Raw genomic sequence first — 18,784 nt, 5'->3', positions numbered from 1 at the left:
TTAGAAACATTTTGGAAATTTTATGAAATCTGTATAAAGCAGAGAAATGTGGGAATCTGAAAAAAGCACAAAATGGAAATTTTTATGGAAGGATTAAATATATCTCATTTAGAGGCGGATGAGGCTCAATTACTAACTGGATAGGATAAAGATAAAAATAACCAATCTACAGGAAAGTCTCCAGGAATATATGATATTCCTGTGGAATCTTTGAAGCTAGGAGGGAAGAAAGCGATAAAGATCTGGAAGGTTTTGTTTAACAGTATTTTAAGAGAAGGGGAAGTACCAACATCCTGGAAGAAAGCAGTGGTGGCTGTAATACCTAAAGATGGTAAAGATCAATCAGACCCAGCTTCATACAGGCCCATTTCAATCCTAAACCATGATTATAAACTGCTTGTACCTATAATGGCTAAAAGAATGGCAGATATGATGCCACAATTCATAGATATGGATCAATTTGGTTTTGTGAAGGGAAGGCTAATATCTGACAACATTAAGAGAACAAGGATGATCCAGAAGAAAACAGATTGTAAGAAAATACCAGTTTTTGGTGAGTTTTAATGTAGAAAAAACATTCAACAGAGTATGCTGTGATTTTACGAGTAAGGCAATGGAAGCATTTGCATTCCCTTATAAAATTATAACATTGATTAGGAGGATATATGAGGGATCTGAGGCAAAAATTAAAGTTTGGGGAGGTTCTGCTCTAAGCTCTGTTTGAGCAGAGAAGCCAGGCAGGGGTGTCCCCTTTTCCCTTTGTTATTTGCATTATATTTGGAACCACTGGAAAGAAAATAAGAGACTCAGAAATTCAAGGATATAATTCATATGGTAATCAAGAAAAGTTGGCTTTATTTGCAGATGATATTATGTTATACCTGATAAAACCAGTAAAGGACATTTCAGTGTTGTGGAGTATTTTGAGACAGTTTCAAGTCTTTTTTGGGATACAAAATTAATAAAGATAAAACAAAGGTAGTAGCTGTAAACTAAGTAAATAAATAATAATAAATAAATAAATACATAAATAAATAAATAAATAAATAAATAAATAAATAAATAAATCTACACAAACTGGTTCAACAATACTCATATTTATGAGGACATGATAAAATTAAATACTTAAAGAGCATGGATTAAAAAGGATTATGTTATGGCAGCAAAGGATATTTGGGAAGAGACTAAACAAAAGATAAAGCAAAAACTGAGAAACTGGAATTTCTGTTTTATGGATATGGATAGCAAAATATGAGCACTGAAAATGTTTTTAATCCCTTTAGTTTTATACACAGGTCAGGCGTGTTTTTATCAACCAGAGAAGAAGTTGTAGAAGTTGTGGATAGCAATTAATAAAGAGTTGAAGGATTTTACCTGGGAGGTGAAGTTGGCAAGAGTCAAGTGGGGTAAGCTGATCCTTCCAGTAGTTAAGGCTCCTATACATAATACAAGAAGAAAGCTATAATGCAGAGGAAAGGGATGATGATGATATGGGTGAAAGCTCAAGAAATGAGGAGAGACTGGGATTTCAGGTACAAATCCTTAAGGAAAATAACAATAACCATATAGAATATTATATTCATAAAGTAGCAGAGAGCATTCTAAATGCCAAACCAACAAAGGAATGGAATAAAAGTACTTATCTGTTTGAAGCTTGCCTGGAACTGGAAGTCACAAAACAGTTACACACTTTTACCTTTGAAACTTGTAATTATTTCTGTTTCCAGACAATAGACAGAATTTCTAGCTGCAGACATTCTGTCTTCTAGCTGTGGTAAACATGATCGTAAAACTCTTTACTTGTAGGGTTACCACCTGTCCCACTTTGTGAGGGAGCCCCTCTTTGGACAGTTGTGTCCTGCAAAGAATTTGTAAAAATGGCAAATGTCCTGAGATTTTAGGACAAAATTATTTCCTATATCTTACGTAAAAGTTGTATAAAACAGTTATTCTTTATCTGAAACACCTAAATGTTATAAGAAACAGAATAAGCAACTAAAATGCTACAAGAATAAGCTTCTATTTAGGCAAAAAAGGGAAGTTTTGTCCTTTGTACTGGCCATGGGTATGTTTCAGCCTGCAAAATCTGACGTCTGTACCAAAAATGTCCCACTTTGGACATTTGAAAAGGTGGCAACCCTGTTTACTTGTCAATTTATTTTCTTAAGAGTTTTGCAAGTTAATTCTGTTCTTTTAGTTTACACTGTGGTTACATTCTTGAAACTCAGCACATAACATACAGTTTTCTTACATTTGTAGGACAAGCACACAAATCATATTACTGTTCACAAATGATAGAATTATTTACAAAATTCCAGCTAGCTGGGCTGGCAGCCTTCACAACCCCCCCTCCACACACACACACTGAGAACTCAAGCTAGTTTTTTCAAATGACCCCTGAGAAACATTGCTTTAGCAGGTTGAGCCTATTTGGGAATTGCTTACCCCATTCCCTACCTTGAGAGCCTATCTGCGTTGGCATTGCTAACCCCACTGCGGTGTTGCACTGTCATATCATATGCTTGAACACTAGGCTCCACCTTAGTAATTTGGAATTTTGCTGGCTGGCTTGATGTAGCCATGTTAGGAGATTGTGGTCTGTAACTACAGTCAATTTTCTTCCATACAGATAAGGCTGAAGTTTCTGCAGTGCCCAAACTATGTCTAGACATTCCTTTTCTACAGCTGCATAGCATTCCTCCCTGGGTTGGAGCCTATGACTGAGATAAACCACTGGGTGCTCTTCTCCCTCTGAAGAAATCTGGCTAAGTACAGCCCCCGCCCCATGGTTTGAAGCATCCTGCACAACAAATTCTATGCTGTAATCTGGCCTGGCTAACACAGGGTGTCCTCCCAAAGCTTCTTTAAGCTGCTGGAATGCCTGCTCACATGCTGGGGTCCACACTACCTTATCTGGCCTATTTTTACTTGTCAGGTCTGTGAGAGGAGCATCTATGGTACTATAATTGGGGACAAACTTTCTGTAGTACTCTGCTGTCCCTAAAAAATGCCCTCACTTGCTTTTTGGTAACAGGTGCTGGCCATGCCTGAATGGCTTCCACTTTGGCAGGTTCTGGCCTGATCTTAACACTCCCCACTCCATGTCCTAAGTAGGAGACCTCTGCCATACACACCTGACATTTTCTGGGCTTAATGGTCAACCCTGCCCTCTGTAATTTGCTCAGTCCCTCCCTGACATCCTGACGGTGCTCTTGCCAGGAATGCCTGTAGATGGCAATCTCATCTAGATAAGGAAGGGCAAAATCTCCTGCTCCTGCTAGGATATGATCTACCAGCCTCTGGAAAGTCATTTTTCATCCCAAAGGGCATCTCTATGATCTCAGACAAGCCAAAAGAAGTCATAAAGGATAATCTCTCTCTAGCACTGGCAGTCAAGTGCACCTGGCAGTAACCCTTGGTAAGATCACCGGTGGTAAGATATTTAGCCCAACCCAGCTGCTCTAGGGCTTCATCTGTCCTAAGCATGGGGCAAGCATCTGACTCTGTGTGACTATTTAATTTCCTGTAGTCCACACAGAACCTGGTGCTGCCATTCTTCTTTGGTACCAGCACTACTGGGGAGGCCCAGTGACTGCTGGACTCCTGAACTACTTCTAGTGCCAACAATTCCTGTATCTCCTCCCTCAGAGTCTATTTGACTGTGTCAGACACCCTATAAGGGGCCTGCCTAATAGGCCTTTGGGGTCCTGTATCCACCTGGTGCTGCACCAGGTGGGTGCACCCTGGTTTCCTAGTGAACATGTCACCAAAGTCCTGTAACACTGCTGGGATTTTTTGAACCCGGGTAGGAGATAGTTTTCTCATTCCCACTTACTGGCTCTTCCACCTTTTGTTCCCCACCTTGCCTCCATGGACATCTATATGGCCCCACTAGTTGCATTTAAAACATTTAACTCTAGGTCCTGGATGTGTATCTGGAATAGTGTCTTCCCCTGCTACCAACAGATTCTGTTGGGGCAGTCTGGGCTGCCCACTATGGGGTCCCTTAGACCTATGAGCAGCACTGGGTGTCTCTTTCCTGTGCAGGGATGCCCTGCTTGCAAGGTATAGGTCTCCTGTCTTCCCTGACTCATCTACATTAAGGCATTGTCTATCAGCTAACCAGATTCTTGTGTCCCCAGGCAAAGTGCTAAGGGCTTGTTCCATCACCAAATGGTCTTCCAGCTCTTCAAACATGGTGACCTGACATCCACTCACCCACCTATGAAAATAAGTACTTAGTTCAGAAACATAGTCACACACACTTTCATCTGCCTTGCGTCTATACTCACAAAACGTTTTCCTATAACTTCAGGTGATAGCTTTAAATATTCTAGCAAACAATTCTTTACAACATTATAATTTAAGCAGTCATTATCAGACAGTTTGGAAAAAAACAGTTTCAGCTTTACCATGGAGTAAAGGGGTCAGGAACCGTATCTAGAGTCCTTGGTCAACATCATACTGTTTACATACCCTCTCAAACATATGAATGAAACTATCAAAATTATCCCCCTCTGTAAATTGTGGAAGACATTTACTAACCTCTGTTGCTTCTGGGGTTTGGTTACTCTCTTCCCCATTACCTCCATGACTCTGGCAAAGAGTCAGCATCTCCTTTTCATGTTGCCTCTGCCTCTTCTTCTCCACAGCTTCCAGGCATAGCAGTTTCTCATTTTCCTCAGTCTCTAGATGCCTCAGTCTCTCTGCTGCCTCTATTTCCAAATGCTTGGCCTCTAGCTCAAGTCTCTTTAACTCCAGAAGGATTTTTAAATCATCTGTGGAAAGGTTGAGCTGTCCATTTTCTGAGAGTGGTACATCCCCACTGCCAGTCTGGTTGTCCTCCTGGTTGCTATTCTCTGATACAGCTGTGACAAAGCTGCAATCATGTCTGCCTTAGTTGGGTTGGCATGCAGCAGTTCTTTAGCCTGACACATCTCAGCCAACTGGCTCCTTGTCAGCTTGCCATACTCCTCTGCTGACATGCTTGCCTGCTCTCCCTGGCTAACTAAGCTAACAAAGAAAAATAAAACAATTGTGATATGATCTCTGAATGCTCACAGCATGGATGATTAAGATTACAAGCACCATCAGTGATTACTGTATACAAACTACAAGAATTCAATATCCACACTACTACAAGCCAATTAATATGTGATGTGGCTATCTTACCACTGCTAAACAATTAATATGTGACACTCTTGCACTGGCCCAGGATTCAAGGAACCACAATCCTCACCACTAACACCAGTGAGGGATATGCACATTGGGAGGATGACAAGTGCACACACAGTAAAGTATAATTCCTCTTAAGAGCACAAAGAGATCGCAGTCAGCCTGGGGCTGTTTTCTCCCTCAACCTCCAGATCTCCAATAAGACTCCCCACTGGCACAGCTATAGGGTTAAGATCTCATCTGAGTGGTCAAGCCAAAACCTCCAGCACCATCTCTGCCCAACCAGTGCTTTGTGTCCCTGCCCAAGTTGCTGACACACACACACTTTGAGATTTTATTTATATAAAATACACAGACACTCCTGGGGAAGGCTGGCACAGGTTCACTAGCTATGCCCCCTTCTGCCCAGACTATAAGGTAGAAATCACTGCCACCAAGCACTACTTATCAGCTACTATAAGGCTCTTATAAAGGGTGACAAATTCCACTGTGTAATGTTACTGTTATGCAAGTGGTAAGTGTGACCAAAACTTTTAAGGCTATTTAGGAGTGGCCTATACAGTGTCACCAAATACATATGCAAGTACTCTAAGAGCTTAAATATCTCTAAACAAACCAGCCATAATTAAAATGCTTAAATATATTTAATGATAAATAATAAAAGTATAAGACAATACTCAATAACTCAACACAGTGACAACAGAGTTCAGAATCACCGGAAATATTTAAAAAAACATTGCAGGACAGTCTCACATTAATGCAGAAAACATCTAAACTAATCTTACTGTATTCCTCTCTATCTCTATGAGAGATACTATGATCAAAGTCTTACTTACAGAGCCAGACAAATACAGATGAGAAATGCTGAAGATGGATGTGTTCAGATCCAAGAGAAATACAAAATGGACAATCACTCTCTGAGATAGTTCTTAAATTACTATCAAACATTTATGTTGGGTTATTTCAGGTTACATTATTCTTGTCACCTCTGCCTTTAGTTTCCAGGCTAACAGAAACTTACAAGTTAGCACCCCTGTGGCAAAAATACTTATCTGTTAGAAGCTTGCCTGGAACTGGAAGTTGTAAAGCTTTGATACCTGTAATTATTTCTGTTTCCAAACAACAGAAAGAATTTCTAGCTGCAGACAGACATTCTGTCTTCTAGCTGTGGTAAACACAATCGTAAAACTCTTTGCTTGTCAACTTATTTTCTTAGAGTTTTGCAAGTTAAGTCTGTTCTTTTCCAGTAGGGTACACTGTGGTTACATTCTTGAAGCTCAGCACATAACATACAATTTACTTACATTTATAGGACAAGCATACAAATCATATTACTATTCACAAATGACAGAATTATTTCCAAAATTCTAGCTATCTAGACTGGCAGCCTTCACACTTATCATCACATCCCTATTCACCCAGACTCCAGATGTATGTTAAGACTTTGTGCATCAGGATCATAGTGCCATTTCTCTGATTTAGCATTTGGACTACCCACTGCACCAAGAGTACTACAATTATAGCTCATTGCAGGCTACAGGATATCTAAAACAAAGCGTGAGAAGGTCACACAGAAAATACAATCAGTAAAAATGAAATGAAAACTCCAGCCGAGCTAGAACTTCCACTGAGTGACCTCTCAAACCTCTTGTATCAGAGGGACACGGGATATATGCAAATGACCGATGTGCCTCTGATACAAGAGGTTTGAGAGGTGACTCAGTGGAAGTTCTAGCTTGACTGGAGTTTTCATTTTCTTTTTACTGATAGGTTACAGGATATCCAAATTTTTCCATATTAGACAACTTTCTTTTTTAAGGTGTCAGAAATCTCTCTCATGGGTGAGAGATTTATTGCATAAGCAGGTATTCCAAGAGAACATTCAAAATTCTTTCTTGACTTGATCACACATGACTGTGTTCCTGGGATGTCAACTAGACACCTAAGTTCAAAGAGCTTTTCTTATTTAGATATGTTTCTAAGGTTTTCCACTCAGACTTTGGTCACTATGAGGGAATAGGATTCTCATGATACCTTGGCCAAGACTCCACATGAGACACATTGGTATGCAAAATATCTTTGGTCCCAGCATCAACACCCTTATATTTTCAGAACCCGGTTCTTGGGTTTGCCAGAAGAGAAATCTTTTGGTGGATTCAACAGATATCCATAAATCCAAGTCTGCCCTTCTCCCTCTCTGCTTTAAAGCAGTCAGCCACCATTGACACTTTGGATGTTGCTTGGGGAGCTGTTTTAGGAGGAGTAAAAGTGCAGGGGTGGTGGACACCAAGGACAGACTCAAGCACATAAATATCAAGGAGATCCTTGCCCCGATCAGGGCGCTCAATTCTTTGACCCATCTTTGGTCCCCTGAACCTCTTATAGTGGTTACAGAGAATACCACAACCATATGGAAGATCAACAAACAAGGGAAAACCAGGTTGCACTCCCTTTGCAGACTATCCATGTTAACTTGGGATATACCTTCACAGCACAATCTCATTCTACAAGTATTCTACATTCTGTCATAAGAAATTTGTGTGCAGACAAACTGAGCAACTGAGCAGGACCAGGGCAAACCCTCATAAATGGAAATTAGATCAAGGGTGTCTTCCAAGATTTGATCCATCAGTAGGGAATTTCTCAAGTAGACATCTTTGTCTCCTCTCTGAACAATCAACTGGCAAAATTCTGTTCCAGGACTCCATGCAAGAAGGCCTGCAAGTCAGATACTGTTTCTTTTCTTGGGACAGGAATGTTATTGTATGCCTTTCTACGCTTTCCACTAATATTCATGGTACTTCTGAAGATTCGGAAGGAATCTCCCCAGATCAGTATGGTGACTCTCTTCTGGACCAGGCAGCAACTGTGGATCTCCCTTCTTTTGGAAATGGCCAGAGGCAATTAACACAAGCTTCCTCACATACTAGATCTACTCACACAAGAACAGGGGTGTTTTATGCACCCCAACATCAATCATCTTCATTGGCTGCCTGGATGATAGGGTCTTAATTCCCTTTAGGCATCTGCTTGAGGACATGCATTAGGTACTAATGCAGGCAAAAAAGCCTGCTACTATAAAATCATATATTAGCAAATGGAAAAGATTTTCCAGTTGGTGCCAACAACATAATCAGCACCTATTCGGTGGTAGCTGTTCTCTGGTTTTACAATATTTGTGTGAGCTACTATTTTATAGGGCCTTTCTTACTCCTCTGTCAAGGTTCATTTGTTGGCCATTTCAGCATGTTTACTCATGGATCCTCCTCTTTCAAAGCATTCTCACGTGAAAATGTTTTTAAAAGGGGTTTGCATGAGAGGCCTCCAAGAAACTGGTGTTGCCACCTTGTGATCTTAATTTTGTGTTAGGCAAGCTAACACTTTCTGCATTTGAACCATCTAACCTGGCTGACTTCAGGGTCTTAACATGGAAAATAATTTTACTGCTTGCTCTGACTTCTAAAAGAAGTATATTTGAGTTGCAGGCTCTTATGGTGAGTCACTCCTATCTCATTTTCCACAGGGACAGGGTTTCTTTGACAAAGTATCCTTTTTTTATGCCTAAAGTGGTATCTGAGTTTACTTTAAGCCATACTGTTCACCTCCCCATTTTCTTTTCCGAACTGAAAATATGAGGGAGAAAGAATACTTCATACCTTGGATGTCCACAGACAACTCAGGTACTATCTTGACAGAACTAAATCTTTCAGATTTTCAGATTAATTGTTCATTTCCTGTGAAGGTAAGGAGAATGGACAAGAAAGGACAACCTGTGTCAAAACTATTTTCCAATGGTTGTCTAAGGCTTTTACTTTCTTTTATACTCACCATAACAAATGTAATCTACACAGGGTCAAGACCCGCTCTACCAGGACCTTGGCTTCATCTATGGATTTTTGGAAAGGGTTGGAGTCTAGTAGTATTCTAGAAGCTGCTACTTGATCTTCTGTACATGCTTTTGCAAAAGGAGTATAAGCTTGATTCCTTCTCTAGGTCTAGCTGAAGCTTTGCTAGGACCATTCTCCAGGGGCTCCTAGACATGTCTCCTTCCACCTCACAAATATATAAATATGGTAATCTACCCATGTAGCTAAAGCTACTGCAGCAGTGATCAACATGAAGAACATAGAACAGGTGTATAAGCTGAACTTTCCATAACAGCAGATATTTTAATGATCACTGCTGCAGTAGCCAATCCCTTCTTCACCCCCCCCTTGCTTTTTGGTGTATTTTTTGTGCCAGGGTGTGGACATATATTTTTTGTTGTTCCTAGAATTGTCCTTATAGGGTTCAGCCATCCTCTTTCTGCTGGCAAGGACAGTTCTGAAGGGCTTCATGCCCAAACTTATCTTTTAGTCAGCACATCTCTAACTGTCTGTCAGTTTGGGCACATGGAAGGTGCCCTGAAACTTTGGAAAATAGCTGGCTGTTACATCCTTGATAGGATATAACCAATATAGCTAAGGCTACTGCAGCAGTGATCATTCAAACATCTATTGTTATGGTAAGTTTACTTACACAGCTGTACTTTTAGGGAGGGGAGGACTGGAGGTTTAGGTTTAGGAGTGACTGGGGACTTTAAGGTTAAGAAGGGAAGTACAATGGTTAGGGTTAGGGACCACATGAGAGTTTTTGTTTTAGATTTATGGTTCTGGTAAGGCTATGCAATTAAATAGGGTTGGTTAGTGGGAGGACACAGTAAATAACAAGGACTGGGCTAGTGTCACTGAGATTATAAATGTTTATAAAATAGATATAAAACAGCGTCTGCCAACAATCAATCAGTCTGCCAAATATGAAACAGAGGATGTTACTTTGGCTGAGTTTTTCTTGCAGTGCGTATACATAGAAACACACACACACACACAAACACACAAATATATATATATATATATATATATATATATATATATATATATATATATATACGGTTCAAAATGCCAACTTTCATATGGCTGATGCCATATAATTGACATTCCGAAAGACCGACATCCTGAAATAGCACCAGTTACCTACCTGTAAACACAGTAAAACTGTGTTATGTATGGGGGGAAGCACTCCTTCACCCCCCACACCCCCTGCTACTTAAATATTCTCACTCCGAGATCGCACTACAGTGCAGGAAAGGGGAATCTCCCAGTCCTGCACTGCAGCGGGATCATCGCTATCATTTGTTGGCCTTTCAAACATTTGCTCATATGGTGTCGGCCATATGAGTTTCGAACATTTGAAAGTTTGAACAAATGAAGGGCTCCCATACATATATATATATATATGAAATATAGATATGTGTGTGTATGTATATATATATATATATATATATATATATATATATATATATATATATATATATATATACACACACACACACACACACACACACACACACACACACACACACACACACACACACACACAGACACACATACACACACACTCGCGTGCGCCCAACAGTCACAACCACTTTGTTGAGTATGAATGAAAAAAAAAATCATAGAGTGCAAGTCTTTGCAGTCTCCATACCTCTTAACTGCCCCTAATCCTGCTATATAGTTCTGCTCTGTTCCTCATGTATTTGATTAGCTGGTAGATAACTGAGGATTACAGTCAGTCAATAATGCCAGATATTAGAGTTTACTTCTTATTGTTTAAGCAATGCATGCTGATAAGACTGCCATTTGCTACATAAGGAAACTCAGCTTTAATTTTCATAGCAAAGTAAAAGCAGTCTACTGGTAAATGTATTGCCATAGTAATATAAACCAAAAAACAATAAAATCAAATACTTATAGGCAAAACGAAGCACAGTGAGCATATAAAACCAAATCATACTTTATTTAGGTAAGCACTTTCACCACATCAATGTGGCTTCTTCAGACCTTAATGAACATGCATTAGTAATGTACACTTATAAAACACTCTAACTTAAAACATCCAATAATATGCATTTTCCCTCCCTAATAACATCATCATCATCCAAGCTTTCTTAAAGATATAATGCACTTTATAAAGCATATGAGTACTCCATCACGACAACTAAACTAAACTAATTTGTGCACAAATCACCTAGGTAAGCCTCTAGCTTTAAGTATAGGTTTGATGGAAACCACTTCATTAAGTCCAGCTCCCTTGCCAGCCCTAAGTTTCAAAATCCATCTTAATTCTGCCCCTTCCGTTTTATTTTCAACATTACCCATTCTAGCCGTTTCATGTATAACTTCAATTAACCTAAATTTAAAGCCGTGCTCAAGTTTGGTATTCAAAACATATTTAGCTATAGCATTATTTTTATTCCCATTCTTAACACTATATAAATGTTCTCTTATACGTTCCTTAAGGGTACGATCTGTCTTCCCTATATAAAATCTTAGGTAACAGACACATCTTGCCATGTACACTATATGTTTAGTACTGCAGTCAGCCCTTCCATTGAATTTATACTGTTTACCAGTATCTGGATGTAAAAACTCAACTGATTATCTATATACTCACAATATCTACATTTGTCACACGGATGTGTTCCTTCACGCACGCTATTCATTAATTTAACCTTATTCGGATAGCAAAGTAATGTTTTCATAGACTGACAATTTTTATAACAATAACTCGGATTCATACCCACCAATTTGGCAATCTTATCATCTGTTAAAAGAATAGGCCAATTTTTCTCAGTCACCTGCTTTATACTGTTAACATTACTAGTGTAATACATGGTATATTTGACTTGCCCATAGTTATCTTTTTATGCATAGTCACTTCTGCTTCCTCTGTTCTTACCTCCTTAAAATATGGCTTCGCCCTTCCCCCTCTCATTCCCTTCACTTCAGTCAAGATTTCTGTCATCTCATTTTGTTTTAATTTTCATATGTTTTTCCTAACAGCTATTTGATTTTGCTTTGTTACTTCAGTAAGTGAACTGCTCATTAATAACCTTTTGAAGTTGGTATGTGCTGTCTCTGTCTCTCACTTTTAAAAAAAAAATCTGTCTCTCTCTCATTCTCTCTCGCGCTCTCTCTTTCTCTTTCACACTCACACTCTCTGTCTTTCTCTCATTCTCACATGCACACACACAGATGAAAACACAGATGCGTGCTCACACACACACACACACACACACACACACACACACACACACACACACTCAGACAGACAGACAGACACACACACACACACACACACACACACACACACACACACACACACGCATATATTACTTTTTTAATTTTCTACTTTTTAATTTTACATTCCTTAAACAGCAAAGCTGTATTTAGTGAGCATAAAAAAGGCATCCATTTGCTTTTTTCTGTCTGAGCTTCACAACACCTTAGTACACCACCGTGAAGCAGCAGACTTGTTTTTTATTGGTCAGTACCTGTACATTAATGCCCTGCTGGAGAAAGTTCATTCTCCAATCAGGTTGAAGATATATGGTTTGATCCATTCTCTTGTCATAGCTAGTATAACTTATGCAGTGCAACAGCAGTTTCTCATTCAAGTTCAGAGCAGCTGCACAGGGAATGTCTATGAATTCTTCCTGTATCTAAAACTACTTATGTACATAAAAAGAGCCTTTACTGATGAAGACAGTATTGCAGTCTCATGGCAATATGAGCAGTTTGCCTAAAAATTCAGCATAGTCTGACAAGTACTAATGTCTGCCACCTTTTTGTACATGGTTAACATGTCTAGCTTTCTAGAAGATGGCTGAATATAAGCAATATCATGTATGGTCTTAATGTACATAATCTGGTTTTAATTTAAATGAGTCTCTTGTAAGAATATAATCTCAGTTCTGTATGAACACTAAAATCTTTTGATATGGAATATATGCCATCATGCTTATTAACCTTTTAGATAAGTTATCAGAGACAAATCCAAAAAATGATTGGGACAAAGGTTTAAAAATGTGGACAAATCTTTAATATTGCTTTTATACTTACAAAATTACAAGAATAAGAGATTTTGTATTAACATGCATTGTCTGAAGGGTGTGGAGTCTGAAACTTAAAAATATAGGTCGCATAGTGACTGCATATCTCAGCTATTTACCAGAAAACTACCCATTTTGCAAGAAACAGACCACAAATAAGACAAAAACTAGGTTCATTCTTTGAAATCAGGGACAGCTGGGAAGTATCACTGTCATTCATACTGAGAGATGGTACATATGGAATAAATTTGTATGCACACAACATAGAATGCATGGTATAATATTAAACATGAAAACAGTCTTTGATATGTTTACATTCTCTTTTTTGTTGTTTTTTTTTTTTGAAATGCAAAACAAGTGAAAGTAGTAAATATAGAAAATCTACATGAAAAAAGAAAAATGGAAAGACACACCCATGACAAACTAAATAATAAATCAGGATCATATGTATAGTGAAACGGGAGAGCCTTGAAAGTTTATGCAATATACTGCTGGGTGTGTGCAGCTGTGGAATTTAAAATACCCAAAAAAGAAACTTCTTTGACATTTTCAAATTCCAAAGGGACACTTTTGCAAACACATTACAATCTGTCACGAAAGATGAAAATAGATGTAATATTCTTTTTCAGGAAAACTCCTTAAAGAAAAGTAGCAAATTAATGCCTTTGCTTCATAATTTCAGCAAGAATGTCATTAACAACAGAAATAGTCACACTGTCAGTAATGATTTTTTATATTATTATTACTTAATGGCCACTGAGAAGTTGACGTCTCTTTTTCGACATTTCACAGATTTAATAGCAGCTTGTAACTCACAGAACTGCTTGGGTTTGTGCAAACCTGAATGCATTGTGAAGCTGTTACACCTGAATCTTGCTGCAACTTCATCTTGAGAAACACACTGTAAACTAAGACAGATTCTGTAAGTAGTACATCCAGACCTAAAGGCAAAAGGACCCTTAATCACCTAGACTCCTGAGATTTGGGTGGGGGAGTTTTAGAAAATAAAATAGGAGAACTACATGTCTCTTAACAGTATCAGGGACATAGCTCTCAACCTTCCATCTCCAAAATGAGGAACACTCACCTTCATAATGTGGAACAAGTGGGCAAAATGTGGAACACATACTAATGGCTTACTAACAACTTCAACTAGGAAGGTCATAAGATGGTTACAATATGCTGGTTTTACTCATAAAGATCATCCTTTAATGAATTCATATGATTAATTTATATTTACCATGGATTTAACTTTAAAACATTCCTAACTGAATTTGTGACAGACTCTTTCAGTGTGGAACTTTGAAGAACTTCGAGGAACATGAACTTTTTAAGACCCCCAAATGAGGTGCGTTCCTCGTAATGAGGTACACTTGAGAGGTATGATCAGGGAAAGTAATGGAGAGAATCTTGAGGGGAAAACAGGCAGCATTTCTAGATGACAACAGCATCCAGAACAGCAAGCAACATGAGTTCATAGCCAGAAGCATCTGTTAGTTAAACATGATCTACTTATATGACTGAATTATAGGAGAACTTGACAGACGAGGTCTTGAAGACATAATCTGCCTGGACATCAGCAAAGACATTGAATCTGTTCCACACAGGAAGTCGACTGGAAAACTGGAGAGGTTGTGCATAGGGTGAAAAATAAGAACTGGTATGGTTGTATGACTGAATAGTAGGAGAAATAAGGGTTGTGGTGAGATGGACAATGTCCTGAATTCAGGAAATGACTAGTGGAGTACCTCAGGGGTCTGTCATGGGTGCAGTGCTCTTCACTGTACATGTATCAGGCACATATGAGGGAAGAGAAAATAGGATCAGTCTAAGTGCAGCAATAGAGGATTGAGAAAGAAGCTAGAGAAGGATTTGGAAATGCTAAACAAATGAGCAAAATGTTGGCAGCTGAGTTTTGGTGCAAACTAATGCAAAGTACTGGACTTAAGCACAACAATCCTGGCATACAATATCAACTACAAAGAGTGAACTGATGGTAATAGAGCAGGAAAAGGATGAGGCTGTGAATCATACCTGCATTGAACCACCATAATTACAGGGGCGGGGACCGTGGTGTATTCTCAGGGGGATAGATTTTAGATACAAAGATGTAATATGTTCACTTTATAGGAGCTTAGTCAAAACCACACCTTATTGGAGGCCATATAAGGCTATTGGGAGAAATCTGAATGCAAGCTATCAGAAAAATCTGTGGGATGGAAGGGAATGAATATATCTGGAGGTTACACTACCTGCACCTCTTCTCACTTAAAACCAGAAGATGTGTGTGTGTGTGTGTGTGTGTGTGTGTGTGTGTGTGTGTGTGTGTGTGTGTGTGTGTGTGTGTGTGTTTCTATGTATACACACTGCAAGAAAAACCCAGCCAAGGTAGAGTTTTCACTCTGATACTTTAAACCTCCTGTAATGTAGGCCCATGGAATATATACAAATGAAACTTTAAGGACATCAAGTGCTTCACCTACATGGCCTCTGAATGCCCATGCCATTTTCTTTTTTACTTTTTAAAGTCTTTATGGTAATAATTCAGGTCAGTAAAGCCATTACTCACTAGCTGTGGACATGTGAAACTGAAACATGCATTTATGCTGATGAATTCCTGGCCCCCTGCTGACCCACTGGTCAGGGCTTGCTGCACTAATGAATCTGCCATTCACTGCAAGGTTGACCTGATGCAGTGCAGACACTGTCTTCCTCCCTTGACATTCCATCACTGCTTCAACTAGCTACCAAACCTGTGACTGGTCCACATGTTTTTGTATCTGGTCATCTACCAAAAAGGGTCTTCATCCCCCTGGTAAAGCAATGCCATCTGCAGTATCCAACCCACCATATGATACATCATCAGGAGTTGGTGAAGCAGCCTGGGCCACCTTTTCTTCATCAGGTGGACCTGCATAGCAGAGGTACATTAAGAAAGTTACCATAATTGTGACAATTTTACAAACTCAGGCAACTGCTACATGGATAACAATCCTATCCACACTGCCTCTCTAGCCTGCTGTCTCAGCCTACCGGGTTAAAACATATGTCTTCAAGATCTGAAAGGGAAAATGACACATAATGAAACTATCTGACTTAGTGGTATGCATTTAGCAGGAAGAAATAATTTTAAACATTTACAAAGTATCTGTGGGAAAGATATCTTAATGGTGTATGTGTCTCTATTGCCCTGCAGACCACAGCATGCCTGTACCTCTAAATAGCTTCTGGCCCATGTTATACCAGGCAGCTACTTTCTCGAAGAGTCCTTCATAATGACCCAGTAGCTTCTGCCTGTGGTTCTTGTGAAGCAGATAAAGAATCACCATAATCTCCTTGACACAATGAAGGAGTTATGCCCTAACATGCTAGAAGCCATCTCTGTCTCACAGATTGCCAAAAACTAAATGGAATAGTAAAATGGTTGACAGCTGCATAAATATACACAGTTTAGATTCACACATTGTACACACAGTTGCTATTCAGTTGCACAGTGTCTGTCTACATGTTTGTCATGGGCAGGTTCCATGAATGTGATAAGGCTGTTGTGTACCTGCTGCATGAAAAGGCTCTAACGAGTGAAAGAAAATATATACAATTCCAAGACATTTATGCCACAGCACCATTTTTTCCTACATTGTGCACAGATTGGGTATAAACTTGTGGAGCACTGAGCATTGCTACTATTTCATTTGCATTTGAAAGTAAACAATGTTTTACACTGCTTTTCTCAAAGCTTTCCTATCGTTAGATGCATGGATTATCCTGATAAGGTGTATATTTCACCAGTGATATGCTAGGATATAACCGATGCTTTGTGCTCGATTACTCGTGTGCATTGAACGAATGATAATTGTTTATAGTGCATCAAAGCGCAAAAGACACGTGTTATTGATATCGAAATAATAATAAAATGCGCAGTAGTTCTGCTACCCTTTGAATGTGATAATAGCACACTTCAGTTCTTCTGCTAGAAAGCAACTTACATGAACACCACCAAATCCGTGTGGTGCTAGGTAACGTTCACATTCAGCTGCAATATCTCTCCAACGCCACTCAAACAAATGAACTATAGACGCTCGGCCTGGTAGTACATTTGGATTGTACTGAGCTCTTGAAATTCCTAGGAAAGTCACCACGAACAGCAGTTTCATTTTTACTAAGTAAGAATTGAGGACTACTTTGCCCCCTTTTATATCATTGATAGAAGTCTAACTGGGCAGAATGCATCTTCTGTGGAGGCCCGAGAGAAAAAAAAGTGCAGCTATGCTGCAAATAGTGCTGTGACTCAGATTTGAACAAGAGGTCTTAGAAGCGGCAGTTTATCCTAAGTGCAAAAAGTTTCCTGACAAAAAGGATGCATAGACAACTTTTTTCCACCTTGTCAGCTGTGAACTCCCCTGCAATCCTGACCAGCTGGCTACCTATGAACTAGAATTATACAAATAATTAAAGTTAATCTTCACAAACACTCCATCCTCAGCACAGGGAAGAACCTAAACCACCTACTGTGTTGTATTACTTAAGGAAACAAGATAAGCATCGCAAAGTATGTACTATCTGTTCATTACCTCCTGTAATTTTAACTAGTTTTTACCCCAGATCATGGTATATGATATCTAAGCTTACTCCAGCCAGGACTACCAGCAGCCTTACTCTACTATGTTGCTCCTTATATTTTAATCCTTAACTTAGGCCCTAGTTTCTCCCACTTTGCCCATTTTTCTTTTCTCCCACTTGTTTTTCTCATTGAGGTATCTCTGCTGCTATCATAGTGTCTTCCCACTAGATGGCAGCACTCACCCACTAATCAGCTAGCTGTATTCTCAACTAGTAGCAAAGTGCTTCTGCTAACTACTTACCTGTTTCTCCCACACTCTACATATCCCAATATCACTGTATTGCCATTCTTTCCTTCTCCCCTCCAGCAACTTATCGTCCTTTACCTTCAGACTACCTACCTGGAAACTCCATTCCACTTTCACTGATTGTCTTCCCAGTCTCTCTTGTTCTTGGTCTGCCCCACTCCATTCGCCCTGCAGGCTCACTCCGCTCCCCTACCCTACCCCCAATTCTCACCCACCCCCAGTACACCTAGACTTATACTTCCAAACCACACCCCTTTCTCTCTCAAAACCAATCATATCCTCCACCTACTTTACTCATTTGACCAAAACCAACACTTCTCTCTAACTGGATCTATCCTAACTCCTCCTCTTACTAACTACACCTCTGCCTCAAATCACTTAAGATGCAAACACCAGCTTCCCCACCACATATTCAACTACTACTTATTATCACTCTTTTACCTTTCTTAACTGCATCTTACTTACTAACCTTCTATGGACACTCTAATTACTTACAATTCTGCTACCCTAACAAGCAAACAAGTATTATACCACCAACATCCCAAACACATATAAATATTACATCTCTACCTACCTACATACTTCCAAAGTATCACAGATTAACCCATATTAAATATGTCCACCTAAAACCTAGAAAACCTTTCAACTTAATGTACTCCATTACCCTTGTCCAAAACCTCAACTACTTACCAGTGGTGACATCCACCCCAACCCTGACCCAAAACACTCTGATAATATTGAACTCCAAAGCCCCAATCACTCAAATCTTATCCCACCTAGACTTCCTAATTCACTTTCTATAGTTCACCTT

The sequence above is a fragment of the Protopterus annectens genome, chromosome 8.part0 (genome assembly GCF_019279795.1).
Source record: "Protopterus annectens isolate FY-2018-M chromosome 8.part0, PAN1.0, whole genome shotgun sequence".
Lineage (NCBI taxonomy): Eukaryota > Metazoa > Chordata > Ceratodontiformes > Protopteridae > Protopterus > Protopterus annectens.
Note: the sequence above shows the minus strand (reverse complement) of the source record.